Below are 16893 nucleotides of genomic sequence, written 5' to 3' on the forward strand. Positions count from 1 at the left end.
ACTCTTGGATTCCACGTACCCCTCCCCATATACACACTCTTTTCCTATTTCAATAAACTGACCCATCTACTCTAGTCTTTCTGGCAGTGAACCCTTGTTGATTCTTCTTTTCCCCTACTTCTGATCCATCCACATATCAGCTGACTGTGCTCTGAAATATGGCCAGATTCCATCCATTGACCCTCACCTCCACCCTAGTCCAAGGACTTGTTCTGACTGCAACACCCATATGTTTACTGGCCCCATCTTCTGCTCTTGCCTCCACAATATATTCTCACAGTAGCCAGAGTGAATGTACTCCTATCAATCCCAAAGAACTAAACTTCAGATACAATTTAGAACTTCAGACACAATGTGCCATGTCCCTTTGTTCCTGTGTGATAAACAGAAGGCATGAAAACAGCCCAGATTCCTTTTGAGAGTTGCGCATGTTGCATCCCAGCAATGAGCTGACCTTTAATGCTTTCATTGGGATGGTTTCAAAGTATGCTCAATAGGGACATTAAATGTTTTTTTTTAAATGAAACATAAAACTAGATAGGATAACCTCCTAGCTGGTAGCATGTTACCCAGTAAGCTTCTAATCTGATTTTCATAGTATGACTATGCAGCCAGAAAGAAAACAACAAACATCAAAAGCATGAGGGCATGACTGCAGTTTAAATAATTGTCTTTATTTTCCCTTATCAGTGTGTATTCCTGTTCTCCACTAGTTCCTTCAGTTTCCTGTTGGGGAATCATCTGTTCCTCATGTGTGCATCCCAATAGGATAATAATTGAGGTCCCTTACTCCTCATGGGGGAAGCTAACGGTACCTAGAAGTTCTGCCAGGTTATTTTTCTCACTAACTCAGTACAAGATAAGGAGCTTGAGACATCCAAAGAGAACTAGAAAGAATTTGGTTATGTTGGGACATAAAATGTTAGAATTCATTCAATCCTCTACATTAGGTGGTCAGATGTGGTCATCCTAACAGCTCCCTCTTATTCTGATCCTAAAATGCTTTTTTTCTGTCCTGCTATCCATTCTGAATGTACCTTTCTGTCCTATCAATAATCTGTTTTTTCTCTCTAAATTAGCTCCTGTCCATTTCTATTACTTAGAGACAAAAACTGAACCTCACTAATATGTATCCTGGTATTTTCTACTTTTCTACTCTAAACATGTTTGTCTTTACAGTAAAAATAAATAGATATGTAAATAATAATGATGTAGGATAGCCAGGCTCCAGTGGCTCACACCTGTAATCCTAGCTACTCAGGAGGCTGAGATCTGAGGCTCATGATTCAAAGCAGGAAAATCCGTGAGACTCTCACCTCCAATTAACAACTAGAAAACTGGAAGTGGCACTGTGGCTCAAAGTGGTAGAGCCCTAGGCTTGAGCAAAAAGAGCTCAAAGACAGTGCCCAGGACTGGAGTTCAAGCCTCCCACTGGGAAAAAAAAAAGTTTAGAAATACTTTTTTAAAAAGTGGGGTGGGGGGGGATTGGTCTGACAGACATGTGGCTATAAGAAACTTGTATGAAATTTGTGGTTTCATCTCTAATAATCTCTGGATTCTTTTCAAGAAAAGCACTCTGTGCATGTTCCCATTTTATACCTGCAGCAGGGTCACATTGCCTTTATACACAAACTAATGTCTTGAGTGATGGCTTATGAGAGTCTTCCAAAGAAAGACTTGGCTTATAATTTTTATTCATTTGATGTATTTATTAAATGCCTCTCTATGCCATTCCATCTCCATATCAAGATGAATGGTATTCAAGTCACTGCTTCTTAGGTCTTCTTATGTAATGAAGTAAATCTGTGATGGGTAGATTGCAGTAAAACATGTTTGTGTAAGGTCCGCTCCTGGATGGCGAGCAGACTCCACCCTCCTTGCAGCAAAGTCTCCACACCCAGTACCTGCATTACCTAGGCAACTGGGACACCTGGAAGAGGTCACATCTGCATCTGCTGAGGTCACATCTGAATTTGATGTGGCCACATCTTTCTCTGCCCATACCCTAGATAAGGCCTAGCCCAGGCCCAAACGCCCTCTCTCTGCTCTTTTCTAGGTGTTTCTTCTATTTTTTCTAGCTCTCTTCTCTTTATCAGCTCTCTATTTCCCAGCTCTCTCTCTTTCCCAGGCTTTTCCCAGCTTTTTGGAGTGCCAACCTGGCCTGGTACCAGCAGGTCTACTGAATAAACCTACCCCTTACCTAAATACCACATGTGTGATGCTGTTCTTACTCGGCTACCTCTTTTTAAAAACCTAACAGTTTGATATTATTACAGATATTTAGAAAAAGCATCAGGGAACCTAAGGTAGAAAAAATGACTGGTCTATGTAAAGATTCTAAATGCTATACAATTGATCAAAGACCTAGCACTCACTATACTAGCTAGTAAAGACTGACTTATTTACAAACGGAAAAATCATTCTAATGAGAAAGTACACAAAGCAGGATAGTATTACTGCTAATGGCAAAAAAACACACATTCAATGTCCTGCTCTAAATTCTCTTTCTTTAAAAATGCATCTAAACAGTATAGATAAAAATCATCATTTAATATTAAATTCATTTGAAACATATAGTGATGTCCTTACAATACATTTACTTTAGTAGGGTACAAGAAAGTGAGCCAAGAATGTCTGTCCACACCTCTGACCTCAGTAACCCCAGCACTTGAGAAACTATGGTACGACACTTGTGAATTAAAGGCCAACTTGGGCTACACAGCAAGTTCCATATCAGTCTGAGTTACATAGCAAGACTTGTATCTCCAATAAAAAGATTAATTTACTCAGCATCAAAGGTACTAAGGAGCCAAGTGATGCTGTCTCCTGCCTTTAATCGTACTCAGGAAGCTGAGGTCTGGAGGACTGAGATTTGAAGGCAACCCAGAAAAGTTCATAAGACTATCTCCATTTAACCAGAAAAATGCTGAACTGGAGGCATAGCTCAAGTGGTAGGGTGCCAACCATGAGTAAGTAAGATAAATGAGAGAGCAATGCCCTGAATTCAAGTCCTGGTATAAGCAAAATGAAACAAAACAAAACCAAAGGCAGTAAGAGATTACTTAAAAATTCCCACTGACAGACCCACCCAGATTCTGTCTTTTGAAGGTGTCATGGGTAAACTTCCCCCAGCTGTATCTTTACATCAGTTCACACCTACAACAGATTTCTTTCTCACAAGACATGATCTGACACCTACCCACAATATTATGTTGGCAGTGGTGGTGACTCATGTTAACATGTTTATATCTGAACTGAAGCCTTCTACCAAAAATACTTCAACCCCTAAAAAGAATAATGACTCTTCCTATTGGTAGAAATTTTCAAAATTGACAGAGCAACAACAAAACTTTAAATCTTATGGCCAGGGGTTCTAACTCAGTAGTTCTGATGTGGGGTCTTAGAAAAATAAATGCATCTATATAAAGTCTTCTAAAAATATCCTCCTGTTTTAGAAGTTACTAATATTGGGGAAAACATTTGTAATGATAGGATAAAATGGACATTACACCTTATTCCCCAATGTATCTTAATATGCTTCAAACAAAAATCAAGCCAAATTGTAAGTACATAAGTATTTGAAGGCAGACCATGGATGAAAGTAATCTAATTCCCTGGTCCTCTGTTCTTTCAGGTCAACTTTAATCCTCACAGGAGCAACTAAGCAATAATGACAGAGAATAAGTTTGAAAATCAAATGGGTTGGGTGGACATGTAGACCTTGCCAATGACTAACAGTATGAACCTGGGTCAGGTTACTAAGTGTCTCTCAGTGTCCTCATCTTAAGAAAAAAAAAAAGTAAAAATTCATTTCTTCCTTGCAGGACTCTGAGACTTCTATGATGTCACAAAAGCACCTCCTCTGAGTCATGGAAGATGTTCAGTGATGAGTAGCTATGAGTATCCTTGGAGTAATGCTTTTGCTGACAGTAACAACACACCCAGCCTTGCCCTTCTCCCAAAATAACACACCTGTTTCAAAAGGATTTCTTCTTTTCCTTTCCAAACCCCACAATTCACAAACAAACCAATGTGCCTACGTGCTCTTTGATAGTAGTAGAGAGTTGCTTTGTGCTACCATCTGAGAGGATGCTGGGGAAGCAGACACTTAAGAGTATAGGCTTTCTGTCCCAACAAGTGTTCTAGAATAAGTGGCAGTGCTACATAGTTATAGCATTACATTCCCAGGTGTCTGTGAGCACACAGGCTTTAAAGGAAGGGTGACAAGAGCTTGGCCTCAAATTTCACCACATATACGTGAGCACTCAGTGGGCCATGGAAGCACTGGATCGAGGTGTGTGGTGGGTGGAATTTTAAGGAGGATTATCACTTCCTGATTCTGAATTCTACGTGCATGTAGGCAGGAATCCTACGTCTATTTAGTATACATCACCACTGTCAGAATTAGAGAAACAAACCTTTAGTAAGAAGTCAGAATGGTATTTTTCGAGGTGAACTCTAGATTCCTACGAATTCTATCTATAGATGAGACTAGAAACTAGGGGAGGAAGTATCAGTTGTGGGGCTTGAATTCAGGGTCTGGGTACTGTCCCTGAGATCCTTTTTTTTTGCTCAAAGCTAGTACTCTACCACTTTGAGCCATAGCTCCACTTCCAGTTTTCTGATGGTTAATTGGAGATAAGAGTCTCAAAGCCTTTTCCTCACCAGGCTGGCTTTGAACCATGATCCTCAGATCTCAGCCTCCTGAGTAGCTAGGATTATAGGCATGAGCCACCAGAGCCCAGCAGAAATGGACATTTTTAAGAAGCACCCCCAAAGCATTCCAAGATTGACAAATTACTGAACTAGCCCAAATGTCCCCATTTCAAAGTAAAAGTATGAAAACATGAAGAATATAAATGGTTTCTCTAGTCCAAAAGAGTCTTAACATCAGTACTATTGATGCTTTGGACCACGTAAGTCTTGTAGTAGGAGCTATCCTGTGGAAATCATGATGCTGAGTAGCATCCCAGCCTCTGCCTAACAAATGCCATTAGAAGCCTTGGATGTGATCATCAAAACCGTCTCCAGGCCTGGACCTGAGGAGGAAAGTATCCCCTCATTGACCATCACTGCCAAAGTCACAGAGATGGTCTGAAGTGGCCAAAATACAATGGTCCTGATTCTCAGCCCAGCCATCTCCCTACATCTCCAGGCTCCTTTTCTCTTGTTGTAAGATGTAGAACAAGGGAGAACAAAGCCACCAGGGATACAGCATGACAAAGTGAGTATCAGCTCAGGCTACATCACTGTATTTTCAGCCAGGGACCTGGAGCCTTGCTCCTGTTTTTTTCCATGATTCCCTGTGTAGTTACTCATCCTGAGTTCTTTCTCCACCTGTTTAAGCCTTAATCATCTAGGAGAACTGGCAGGATTTGGGTTGGCAACATCTTAGCAACTCACACAGGATGATCCAATCAACTTTTTAAAACTGAGATTGAGTTCAGGGTGCTTTGTATAAAGCCAAGAGTTGTCAGAGTCTAAACTGAGTATTCCTTTAATCCTCACAACAACCAGAGGAATTTATTCTACAATTATACTAAGGAAAACCATTGGTCTCCTCATGGCCTAATTACTGTATGAGTTTTTCTGTGAACTCCCAGACTGACTGACTCACCAATTTGAAATTCTTGTCTTCTGAGTTTTCTTGTTCAAGCATCTGTTTTCCTGTCCCTGTCATTTCAGTGGCTCCTATAAATGCTGTATTTTCTTTTCTTTTTTTTTTTTGGGGGGGGGGTCCGGTCATGGGGCCTGCACTCTGGGCTTGGGCACTGTCCCTCAGCTCTTCAGCTCAAGGCTAGCGCTCTACCACTTGAGCCACAAAATGCTGTATTTTCTTATCCATTGCCATTTTCACTCATTTTTTTGCTTTCTCTCCACTCTCCTTTATACTCTTTCAGAATCTACCATTTAAAGACCAGCTTGCACCAGTTTGATCAACATTTTTTAATTGATTCACCAACTTTGTTCAACACGTGGTCTAAGGTCCAAGAAAGGCCTTAAAAAAAGAGAGACGGGTCCTATTCCTACCTACTTCCTTGTTCAGAGATAGTCTATGTTTCAGTCTTGTCTACCCCTCAAACTTCCTCTCAATTTTTCATCATGTCTGAACCTCCCAGTGCATCCTATAAGTGCAACAATCATTTATTGATAACATTAAAAATTCAGTGGTTTCCATAATGGAGTGAGTCTACAATGCCAGGTAGTGTGCCTAACATTGCTTGTACATACAGTGGCATTGACTGAAGGAGATTCTTTCTTTCTTTTTTATTTTATTTTTTCACTCACGATGCACTGAAGGCACAGAGATGATGAATAACCTGCCCAAGGCCACATAATTAGTAAATGGCATTATCAGTGCATGAACCTAGTTCCCGATGCTCAAGGTATTCTACAAAGCACACCATGCTTTCAGATTTTTTTTAATGCCATTCACAGAGCTGGAAAATAGTTAGGGCACAGTGAGGTGAGGTGATGTGAATAAATGAATATGGATTTGTGTTTTGTTTTGGTTATGCTTTTGCTTTTAAGAATTTTTATTACCATATATAAGTTGTTCGAGGGATGGATTTGGTTTTTCATTCTCTTTAAGTAGTTGTACAAAGGAGTGTCAATCCAACCTGTCAGTTTATGAGTACAATGCCTCTTGACCAATGTCAAGATCATTCTCTTCCCACCCTGCCTATCCCTTCGAGTTTCATATATGCATACAATGTACTGATCAAAGTAACCTCAAGAATCCTGCTTTGTAATGAAGCAGGTGTTTGGTTCTCAGAGATACACTTAGTGCTTATGTGACTTTGGGCAAATTCCCAAATTTCTTTGTCCCTTAATATCCTCATTTTAAAATCACCCCTGCAAAATAATCCATGAAGCTACTTATCTTGCATGGTGGCTATGAGGATTAACTGAAATGATAAAAACCCTGGAAAAGCACCGCATATCTAACAGGCATTCATCCCAACAAAGCATCCTTTTGTGGATCAGATCATTTTCAAAAGTTTGCCATCCACCTTATTATTGCTCATATAAATTCCTAAGCTTGATCCTGAAAAACCACCTGCAGAAGGGCCTTTCAAGCACCTTCAAGTATATTAAAGAGGCAGATACAGTGTGGCTGGAAGAGAAAAGGGTGGAGATAGAAATTCCATGTAGAAATCAAGTAATAGGTAGTGTAGCTCCTTTTGTTAGGAAAGCTTTTCCAAGGCATATCCCTTGAAGCCTTTTACAACAAACGAATTTTTTAATTTTTATTTTTATTGTAAAGGTGATGTACAGAGGGGTTACAGTGACATAGATCAGGTAATGAGTGCACTCATATAGAATTGCTTTTGAGGCAAAGAAGTGTGGTCTTACCAACAAGCTATTGATTTTTTTCAGAAGGAATCTAGAGACCTCATTAAGAAAGCCCTGCAAACAAGCTCAAAACCCACTCTTCTTTCTATATGCTGGCTACCTTCTCTAGAATATAACATGGCTAGAAAAGGAAAACACATGTATTCCGTTATTACTAGACACTTGGGTTAATCTCGTAGAGCTACCATCTATTCATCCTGATTTATTTTAAATTATTATTGATTTTTTTGGTATTGGTACTGGGACTTGAACTTATAGCATCATGATTTTTTGCTTGGCTTTTTCCCTAGTAGCTAGAATTCTCCCACTTGAGCCACACCTCCACTTCCTTTCTTTAATATACATATATAGAGCCTTTTGAAAGCTAAGGATGTAGTTCAGCAAAATGCTTGCCAAAATGGCCAAGGGACTAGCTTCAATCCCCAGCATGGCAAAGGGAAGGATAAAAAGGCTTTGAAAAAGGAATTATTACACAGTTTGTTTCTACAGATTATAATTATTATTTGCTTTGTTGCAAGTAAAACAACTGGAGCTCACAAAAGTTAAGTAGCATATATATCATCACAGATTTGACCCGGTTGGTTTCCTCAAAAATTGTGCTACTATGTCTGATTCTAAATCTAATGCTCTTTCCACTACTTAAACCTTTCTAGTAGAATCAATGAAGAGTTTCCTCTGTCCCTTATGAAAGGAATTTGACCAAAATATGAGATGCTCATGCTGAGGAGCATGGCTGAGAGGGATCCACGTGTCCCACAAGCGTCCATGTCAATACCAGATGCTTAAAAGGGTGCTCTATCATCTAAAAGTGCCATTCTTAGGCAAGTGTGTATAACATATATATTATGTATATGTATATGCATGTATATGTATTTACATACACATATGTGTGCATGTGTGTGTGAAAAGCTTTGCTTGACCATTTATAAAACTTTATTACAGCTGGGCACTGGTAGTTCACACCTGTAATCCTAGCTATTAAGGAAGCTGAGATCCGAGGCTCATGGTTTGAAGCAAGCCCAGGCAGGAAAGTCCCTTAGATTCTTATTTCCAATAAACTACCAAAAAGCCAGAAGTGGAGTTGCAGCTCAAATAGGACAGAGCTAACCCTGAGCACAAGAGCTCAGGGACAGCACTCAGATCCTGAGTTCAAGCACCAAGACCAGCCAAATGAAAAAAAAATTTTTTTAAAGAAACTTTACTACAACAATGCATTTCAGAACACAGACATTTACTTACAGATAATAAGAATATAGTTAAAATTTAAAAGCATGGACTGGGAAGGTGGCTCAGTGGTAGAGCGCTTGCCTTGCATACATGAGGTCCTGAGTTCGATTCCTCAGCACCACATAAGCAAAAAGAAAAAAGCTGGAAGTGGTGCTGTGGCTCAGGTGGTAGAGCGCTAGCCTTGAGCTGAAGAGCTGAGGGACAGCGCCCAGGCCCAGAGTTCAGGCCCCACAACTGGAATGAAAACAAAAAATTTAAAAACATTCATTTGTTAGAAAGTTTTTTAAAAAAAAAAGGTGTAGATAAATGTGTAAAACTCACTGAAAGAGAAAAATATCCAACCCTGACAGTACCTTCCCTTTAGATGGTGCCTTGTAATTTAGCTGATGTGCTTTCCTGAAATCAAGAGTGCCATGGTGATTATATCCCTTTCTCATACACAGCAGCAGATTCACATAGTAAAAGTCATTCTTTCTGTGTCCTGACCACTTCACAGAACAGAACCTCAGTCGCTTCTGCTCTTTCCAGTACACAACTGGCATTAGTCAGGATCAACTGGTCTGCAGATCTTCAAGGCTTAAAAAGAACCAAGCTTGGGCTAGCTCAGTGGTAGAGTGCTTGCCTTGCATGCATGAGGCCCTGGGTTCAATTCCTCAGCACCACATAAGCAGAAAAAGCTGGAAGTGGTGCTGTGGCTCAAGTGGTAGAGGGACAGCGCCAAGGCCCAGAGTTCAGGCCCCCACGACCGAACAAAAAAAAGAACCAAGCTTGACTTCTTGCTCACATGCCACATCAGCTATGGCTGTGACCCGCTTTGCCCTTGCTCCAGAAGAACCCCCCCCCCCAGATGACAGCCTCTGTCTTATTGGCAGTGAAGTGGCTGAGCGAAAGCGCCCATCCTGGCTCTCTCTATCAGAAGCTGGGAGAACCAGGATGAATACTCTCAGTTCATTGGACAAAGCAAGTCACATGACTTGCCCACAGACAATATGGCAGGTGCATTCTCCTATCACAAGGAGGGGCCCCAAAGATGTTTCCATTTAAGATCACCAGCTGGAACATTACAAAGTGGTTGTGAGCTGCCCTTCATTGAACCATGATAGGTGATGAATAAGTGTGGTTAATAAATGGTCAAGAAATAATTCAGAGATGATTAGCCAAGCGGTCACCTTAAATAATGTACAAATTAAATCATTAACCGATTTTCGTATTCCAAAAGGAACAATTTTCAGTAACAAATGATGGAACAGTAAACCTTCTGCACTTGCAAAGAAAGCAACTTTCACTCTGGGAATAAACTTTCCATTTCTGGCAGGAGAGTTGGATAGCTACAAGGAAGTTCTCCCATAAATGGGCGTCAGGTGTCATATTTGAATGTGTAGTGAGTAAACATTGGCAGAAACCCCCTTTGCCACGTGATTTCAAAACCAACACCCATCAGCAGGGAACTACCAGCTGTGTAAGTAGGAAAAAACAAGTACTTAAACACTCTTCCTCTCAGAAGCAAAAATCCCTGCTGGGAGCACCACCCTGAAAATGTAGGGCATGAAAGGGTTCTTACAAACATTCAAGTAGAAAACCTCACCCTAGGAAAGCCCTTTGGCAAAGCCCTTTAAACAAAGGTCAGGGGAAGGCAGAAATAAGAGCTGAAAGCCATCAGCTTTTACAGAATTTTGTCTTCTCTTAAATCAAGGGGTAGCTTTAAAAAAAAAAAAGGAACATTTAGGAGGAGTTAAAGCAGTTGATTTCTAATGCTGGCTGACGTATATCAAGCCTCTTACAATGGTAAGATCCTATGATTCCATAAGCTTGTGTGATATAAAATATGTCTATTATGGGCTCAAAAGAATGAAGAGAGATATGTTGTACATAATAAACTTTCACAGCAAATAGCTTCTTCTCTACCCTTCTCCTAAAAAAATCATCATCATCATCATCAACATCATCATCAGGAATGCCCTGGGAACTATAAAGTTGTCTTATGCTGGGCAATCTGCATATGAAATTTGATTCCTTAACATTTTTTGGTACTGAGTCAGGACTTGATTTGTAGAAATGACCCTTCTTCAGAGCAGTGAGGGGAGGTAGCAGGAATGGAGTTAAAGCTTTCTTTCCCTTGGACTTTTTGTAAAGGTCACCAAAGGGAAAACCCATAAAGAAGCAATGTAATAGCATCATTAATGAGGATGAGACACACTGTCCTAGGATAAGGGAGAATTGTTGCTGTACATCACCCTTCACATCAAACAATCACATTGCTATGTCCTGTTTATTTTCCTCTTGACTTTAAACAGAATTCAACAGAAACAAACTTGGACTAATAGGAACTGTTTCCAAATAAGGCAGTTGTGCTTTTGCTTTGTGCATGAATGTTAACAATAATTTTGTTGGCATTGATAGTAAATCTCCACAGCTGAGAGTCAAGCTTTCAATCAAGATAAACCAAAATTGAGTCTTTGCTACCAAAACATGACACAGGATATTTGAGCAAAAAGAAAGATGAATGTAGTGGCTGTTGCTATGCTTTGCTTTGCATTGTTTGTTTGTAGTATAAGCTGCCTTCAAACTCATGATCCTCCAGAGAGCGGGAATTACAGTTATGTATCACCACACACATCTTCTTCCTTGCCTTCTCTAGTAACCAATGTGGTTTCCCACTGCCTGTTCCAGTTACTTATCAGAGACAGGGTAAATGATCAGGAGATGTGTGTAATCTGCAGTCTAATTGAAGACAAGTAAGTTCTCCTATAGGCTAATAGTAACAAGCAGTGCAAGTGGCATCCAGTAGAAAGACCATTATTTTTGAGAAAAGGATATGGGGTATGAGAGTTATAGGCCCAAAATACTCAAAGAATAACATGTAGAACCTATGGCTAACTTGGACTCAATACTTGCACATAGCTTTCTTCCTTGCCACAAATGATCCAAATTTCTGATTTCTGAATCAAATAGCTGGCAGAGCAAGTAGATAATAGTAAAAGTTACTAAAACTAAAGAGGGAATCAATAATTGTATGTGCACATACAAGTGTGAATACATGTATATATATTCTATATACACCCATTTATCTGTATGTAGATATATATTTATGCACTGAAATTGGTCCTTCTATTTTCTTTGCTGGTTTTGGTTTGCTTTCTTTAGTGTTTGGATCTAGAAGCATTCCTTGATAGTAATCTATATTTTAAGAGGATATCACTCAGAAAGCTGTGTCTATCCAACTAGCCAAAATTAGTAAAAGCCATCTAAGTCCAGAAAACCTGTCTTCCTATCAGCCACTTCTGCCACTCACGTGTTCAGTGAGGACTCACTAAACACCTTCTGCCCAATTTCAGGGCCTAGTCTGTAGGTAGCCATCATAGCCCCTGAATTTTTGACATCTGTCACCCCAGTGCATTTTGTTTTCTCTTTCTGAGATGGGATGGAAAAAAAGAATGGGCCTTTCTGTGACAATGCTATGGTATAGATTACATTGTCCCTGAGAAAATTGGAGCTCCCAGACAACAGCAATTCTAGCAAACCCAAAGTCACCTGAGAAAGCAAACCTTCACTTAGCAACCTCACCCAGCCACGTGAAAAGCTGTTGTTCTCTAGTGTCATTTGGAATTGCTAGCTGTCTTCACACCTAATAGAACCATGCTTTGATCAAGAGTCTGTATGAAGAGAAGCCAGGTAGCTAGTTATGGTAGTACATGCCAGTAATCCTAGCATTTTAGAGGCAGAGGCAGGAAAACCATAAGCTCAAGGCCAGACTGGGCCACACAGCAAAACCCTGGGGAGAGAGGGAGACAAGGAAAGAGGAAGAGAGAGAGAGAAGGTCAGAGGGAACGAGGGAGAGAAAGAGATGCCAGGCACACAGCATGTATCTCCCTGGGAGGGTCACAGTATTAAAACAGAGGTTGGATTCAGGTAAGCTGCAGAATGTTATTAATGGATTTACGAAGTAAACACCACTGAGCAAATCCAATGCATTTGCTGTAAATTGGACTCCTGAATGAGATCCTCAATGTGTAAATACACAGATGAAGAAAGAGCTTCGGTGTATCACAGTTCCGTCTGTGGAAGTGCCAAACCATTGACTTGCACACATGTGCTTTTTTGCAGGCTTCTGGCTTGCACTTCCTTCTGCATCCTGGCAGCCTCCAGCAGCATTTTTGGCAAGCTGTAGTAGGGAAAGCCTGAAAAAGTTTCCATCCAGTCACTCCCTTTGGTTAATTATTAGCAGTGCTGGTAAAAGCCACTGGTGGAACTGTTGGAAACAGTCAGCTGGAAAGATCTTTTCAGAGTTCATTTGTTTGGGCATTCAGGGACTGTTATCCAAGGTGTGCTGTGACCACCAGTGGGCAGAGAGCTGAGATTCTGAACTGAGAAATGATGTGCCATCCCTCCTCTGGGAGTAGTGGTTGGAATGATTGCTGAATGACTGGTGAATGAAGGGAAGGTTACCCAGAGAGATACAAGATAGAGTGCCATTCTCTCAAATGGTCTTCATTATAGTCCAGAATCTACATACAGTACTACTTTTTTTAAACAATAAGTGCTTGTACAAAGGAGTTTCAATCCAACATGTCAGTTTATGAATACAATGTATCTTGATCAGTGTCACCCTTTCTATCATTCTCCCCCATCTCTCCCAAACCCACCCATCCCATCAAGTCAGAACCTATATACATTCATCTTCCATTTTACAAAGATCGAGACTCAAACTCAAAGCCTTTAATCTTTGCATAAAACCATACCACAACCAAATTTGTCCATGCATGAGAGTAAACAAGGAGACTAAGCTTGTTGCTCTCAAAACGTTTGTTGGTTTTTTTTTTAATTCTGTTAGTCTATGAATCATCTGACCTAGCAAAAAAAAACAAACAAACAATTTCTCTCTTATAATTTCCACAGAGCTTTTCTCTTCCTGGCTTGTATTTCACAGTCAACTTTGGGGACTTGTAAATAAAATCACATTCTGCACATAAAGATGATAAAATAGTTGTTCACTCATTAGTTGTCAATCTAGCATGGCTCTTGCTCCCTACGGAGCTGTTGCCTCGCCCTTGTTTATATTGCTCAGTTCTTTCAGTTTAGAAGATATTAAAAAGAAGAAGAAGAAAAGAAAACCAGAACTGGGCTGGCTGTTTTACGTTAGGGGTGAACTTTGTGCTTTCACTGTGTTGCAATGCCAGAGTTTACTCAATTCCACCTGGTAATTCAGCACTTGGAGATAAAGGAAGTTTTCTCTGGTGAAAACCAGTAACAGCTTATCTTCTTCCTCGCTCTGTTGCTGGCATGAAGCTGACTGGGCATTTGATCCAAAGTCATCTATCAGTGGGAGGTAATAAAAGAATTTAAAGTAAAAACAAATGGAACTTGAAGAAGATGACTGTCTGTGAGAGGATTTAAGCTGATATCCAGGGAGCCTTGTTTAGGATGCCTGTAAGGGTATCTTTTAGGAAACCAATTTCTGAGTGTGTGGGCATGTGTGTGCATGTACGTGCGTAAGCCTTGTGTGACTATGTACAAAGGAGGAGGGGAGGGAGCTGTCCGTGCAAGGTTCCTGTGAAAACAAGCAGCCAGGATCCAGAAACAACTCTGGTCTTCTACACTCCTAAGTGGTGCAAGGTTTGTATCCAGTAAAGTTAATATTGTTGATCTCTCCTAAGTAATTCTCCTGGAGAATGTAACCATTCTCCTGGAGAAAATTAAAATGCACCTGATGTAATGATGATAATAATAATATTGCTATTATTATTATTACTTAAAGAAACAATTCAGGGCAAGGTATGTGAAAGAAGGCAGGGTAAGAATTGATTCACTGATGAGAATGCTACTAACAACAGAAACCACCCATGGCCAAGCACCCATGACTTATACTTACAATCCTAGCTACTCAGGAGGCTGAGATCTTATGATCATGCTTTGAAGCCATCCCTGGCAGGAAAGTCAGTGAAACTGTTTTGAAGCCACCCCTGGCTGGAAAGTCAGTGAAACTCTTATCTCCAATTAACCACCAAAAAAGCTGAAAGTGGAGTGCTGGCCTTGAGAAACACACACACACGCACACACACACGCACACACACGCACACGCACGCACGCACACACACACACACACACACACACACACACACACACAAAAGCTCAGTGACAGAACCCAGGGCCTGAGTTCAAGCTTCAGGACTGCCACAAAAAAAAAATAAAAATTATGCTGTGCTCTATGTGCCTAACCAACCTAAAGCCTCTTTTATACTAAATTTGAATATACATTTTCCAGTTTTAACCAATCCAAATGTTATAGGTTGAATTGTTTCTCTCTAAAATAGAGTTATGCCCTAATAGTCAGTACATGTAAATTCAATCTTCTTTAGAAATAAGGTCTAGGCAAATAATCAGATTAAGATGAGGCCATTGGGGTAGGATCTGATCTAATAGAATTGTGTAATTATAAAATGGGAAAATATGAGGCCAGGCATGGGGGGTTAAGCTTGTAATCCCAGCTTCTTGGAAGGCAGAAATCAGGAGAATCATAGTTTGAAGCCAGACTAAGCATTGAGACCTCCATCTCAATCAACAACTAGGCATGGTGGTGTTTGTCTGTTATCCCAACATACTAGAGGCATATAGTAGGAAGATCACTGTCCCAGACCAGCCCATGGAAAAGACAATATCCTATCTAAAACATTGTAAATCAATGTTTGGCATTATAGCAAATTATTAAATGAGCATACTAAAATTAGCAAATATTCTGTGTAACAAAAATAAATAAGTTGAGAAAGAAATAAGGAAAACAAATACCATTTCATTCACAGAAGCCTCAAAGAGAATGAAATACCAGGAATAAATTTTACTAGATACATGAAAGACCTCTACATGAAAACTATAAAACCTTGAAGGAGAAACCAAAAATAGGTTAAGGAATCAATGAGCAGACAGAAATATCTTCATGTTTGTGGAATGCAAAATTAATATAGTAAAAATACCTACACTTCTGTGAGCAATTTACAGATTCAATGCATTTGTATCAACCCCAATGTCATTCTTCACAGAAATGACTTTTTTTATATTCCTGAGCAAAAATAGCATAGGTATCACATATTTAAATCATATTACAGTGAAGTAATAAGAAAAACAGCATAGTACAGGCACAAAAACTGACATGAAGACCAATAGGACAAAATACATGAGCCAGAAATAAAATCCACACAGCTAACTAAAATCATCTGATTTTTGAAAAGAGCCAAAAACACACATTAGAGAAAAAGCAGCCAATTCAACAACAGGTACAGGGAAATCTGGTTATCCACATGTAGACCTCTGAAATTAGACTCCCATTTCTTCCACTGTTATAAAAATCAATTCAAACCAAATCAAAGATCTTAATGTAAGACCTGAAATTTTGAAACAACTATAGCAAAGTATAGGAAAAACACTGGAAGACACGGGTATAGGCAATTGCTTTTGAAATAGAACTACAATTGCTCAGAAACTAAAATCACAGATTGACAATGAGATGGTAGCAAATTAAAAAGGTTTTACACATCAAAGGAAATGATTACTGGAATCAAGAGACAACCCACACACAGGAGAAAACCTTTACCAGCTATTCAACAGATGAAGGCTCAATATCTAGAATATGCAGAATTCAAAAACCTAAACATCAAAAGAACAAATCATCTATCTAATTAATAAGTGAGCAACTGTCTGAAATGGCCATAAAGGTGAACAAGGATCACCTGACTAGGAAGAAGTGACAAGATGTCTCTAATTTTAGTTGAAGATATAGTAGTAGTAGTAGTAATTGTTAGTATTATAATAAGAAGAACCATACCATTCATTGAATATTTAGTATTAATAAAAACTAAGTGCTGCCGGGTGCTGGCTCACACCTGTAATCCTAGCTACTCAGGAGGCTGAGATATGAGGATCATGGTTCAAAGCCAGCCCGGGCAGAAAACTCCGTGAGACTCTTATCTCCAATAAACCACTAGAAAACTGGAAGTGGTGCTGGGGCTCAAGTGGTAGAGCACTTGCCTTGAGCTGAAGAGCTAAGGGACAGCGCCCAAGCCCAGAGTTCAAGCCCCAGGACCAACAACAAACTAAGTGCTTTACACATTAAAAAAAATAATAAGTGGGCAAATGAAGTGACAGTTCTCAGAAGAAATACAAATGGTTAATGAATTCTTAAATGTTTGATATTGTTTGCCATAAAAGAAACACAAATCCAAACTACACTGAGATTCTATCTTACCTCATTCAGAATAGTGATCATCAAGATAATGAACAACAAATGCTGGTAAGGATCAGGGAATGGCAAGAACCCTC

The sequence above is a fragment of the Dipodomys ordii genome, unplaced genomic scaffold (genome assembly GCF_000151885.1).
Source record: "Dipodomys ordii isolate 6190 unplaced genomic scaffold, Dord_2.0 Scaffold3, whole genome shotgun sequence".
NCBI lineage: Eukaryota > Metazoa > Chordata > Mammalia > Rodentia > Heteromyidae > Dipodomys > Dipodomys ordii.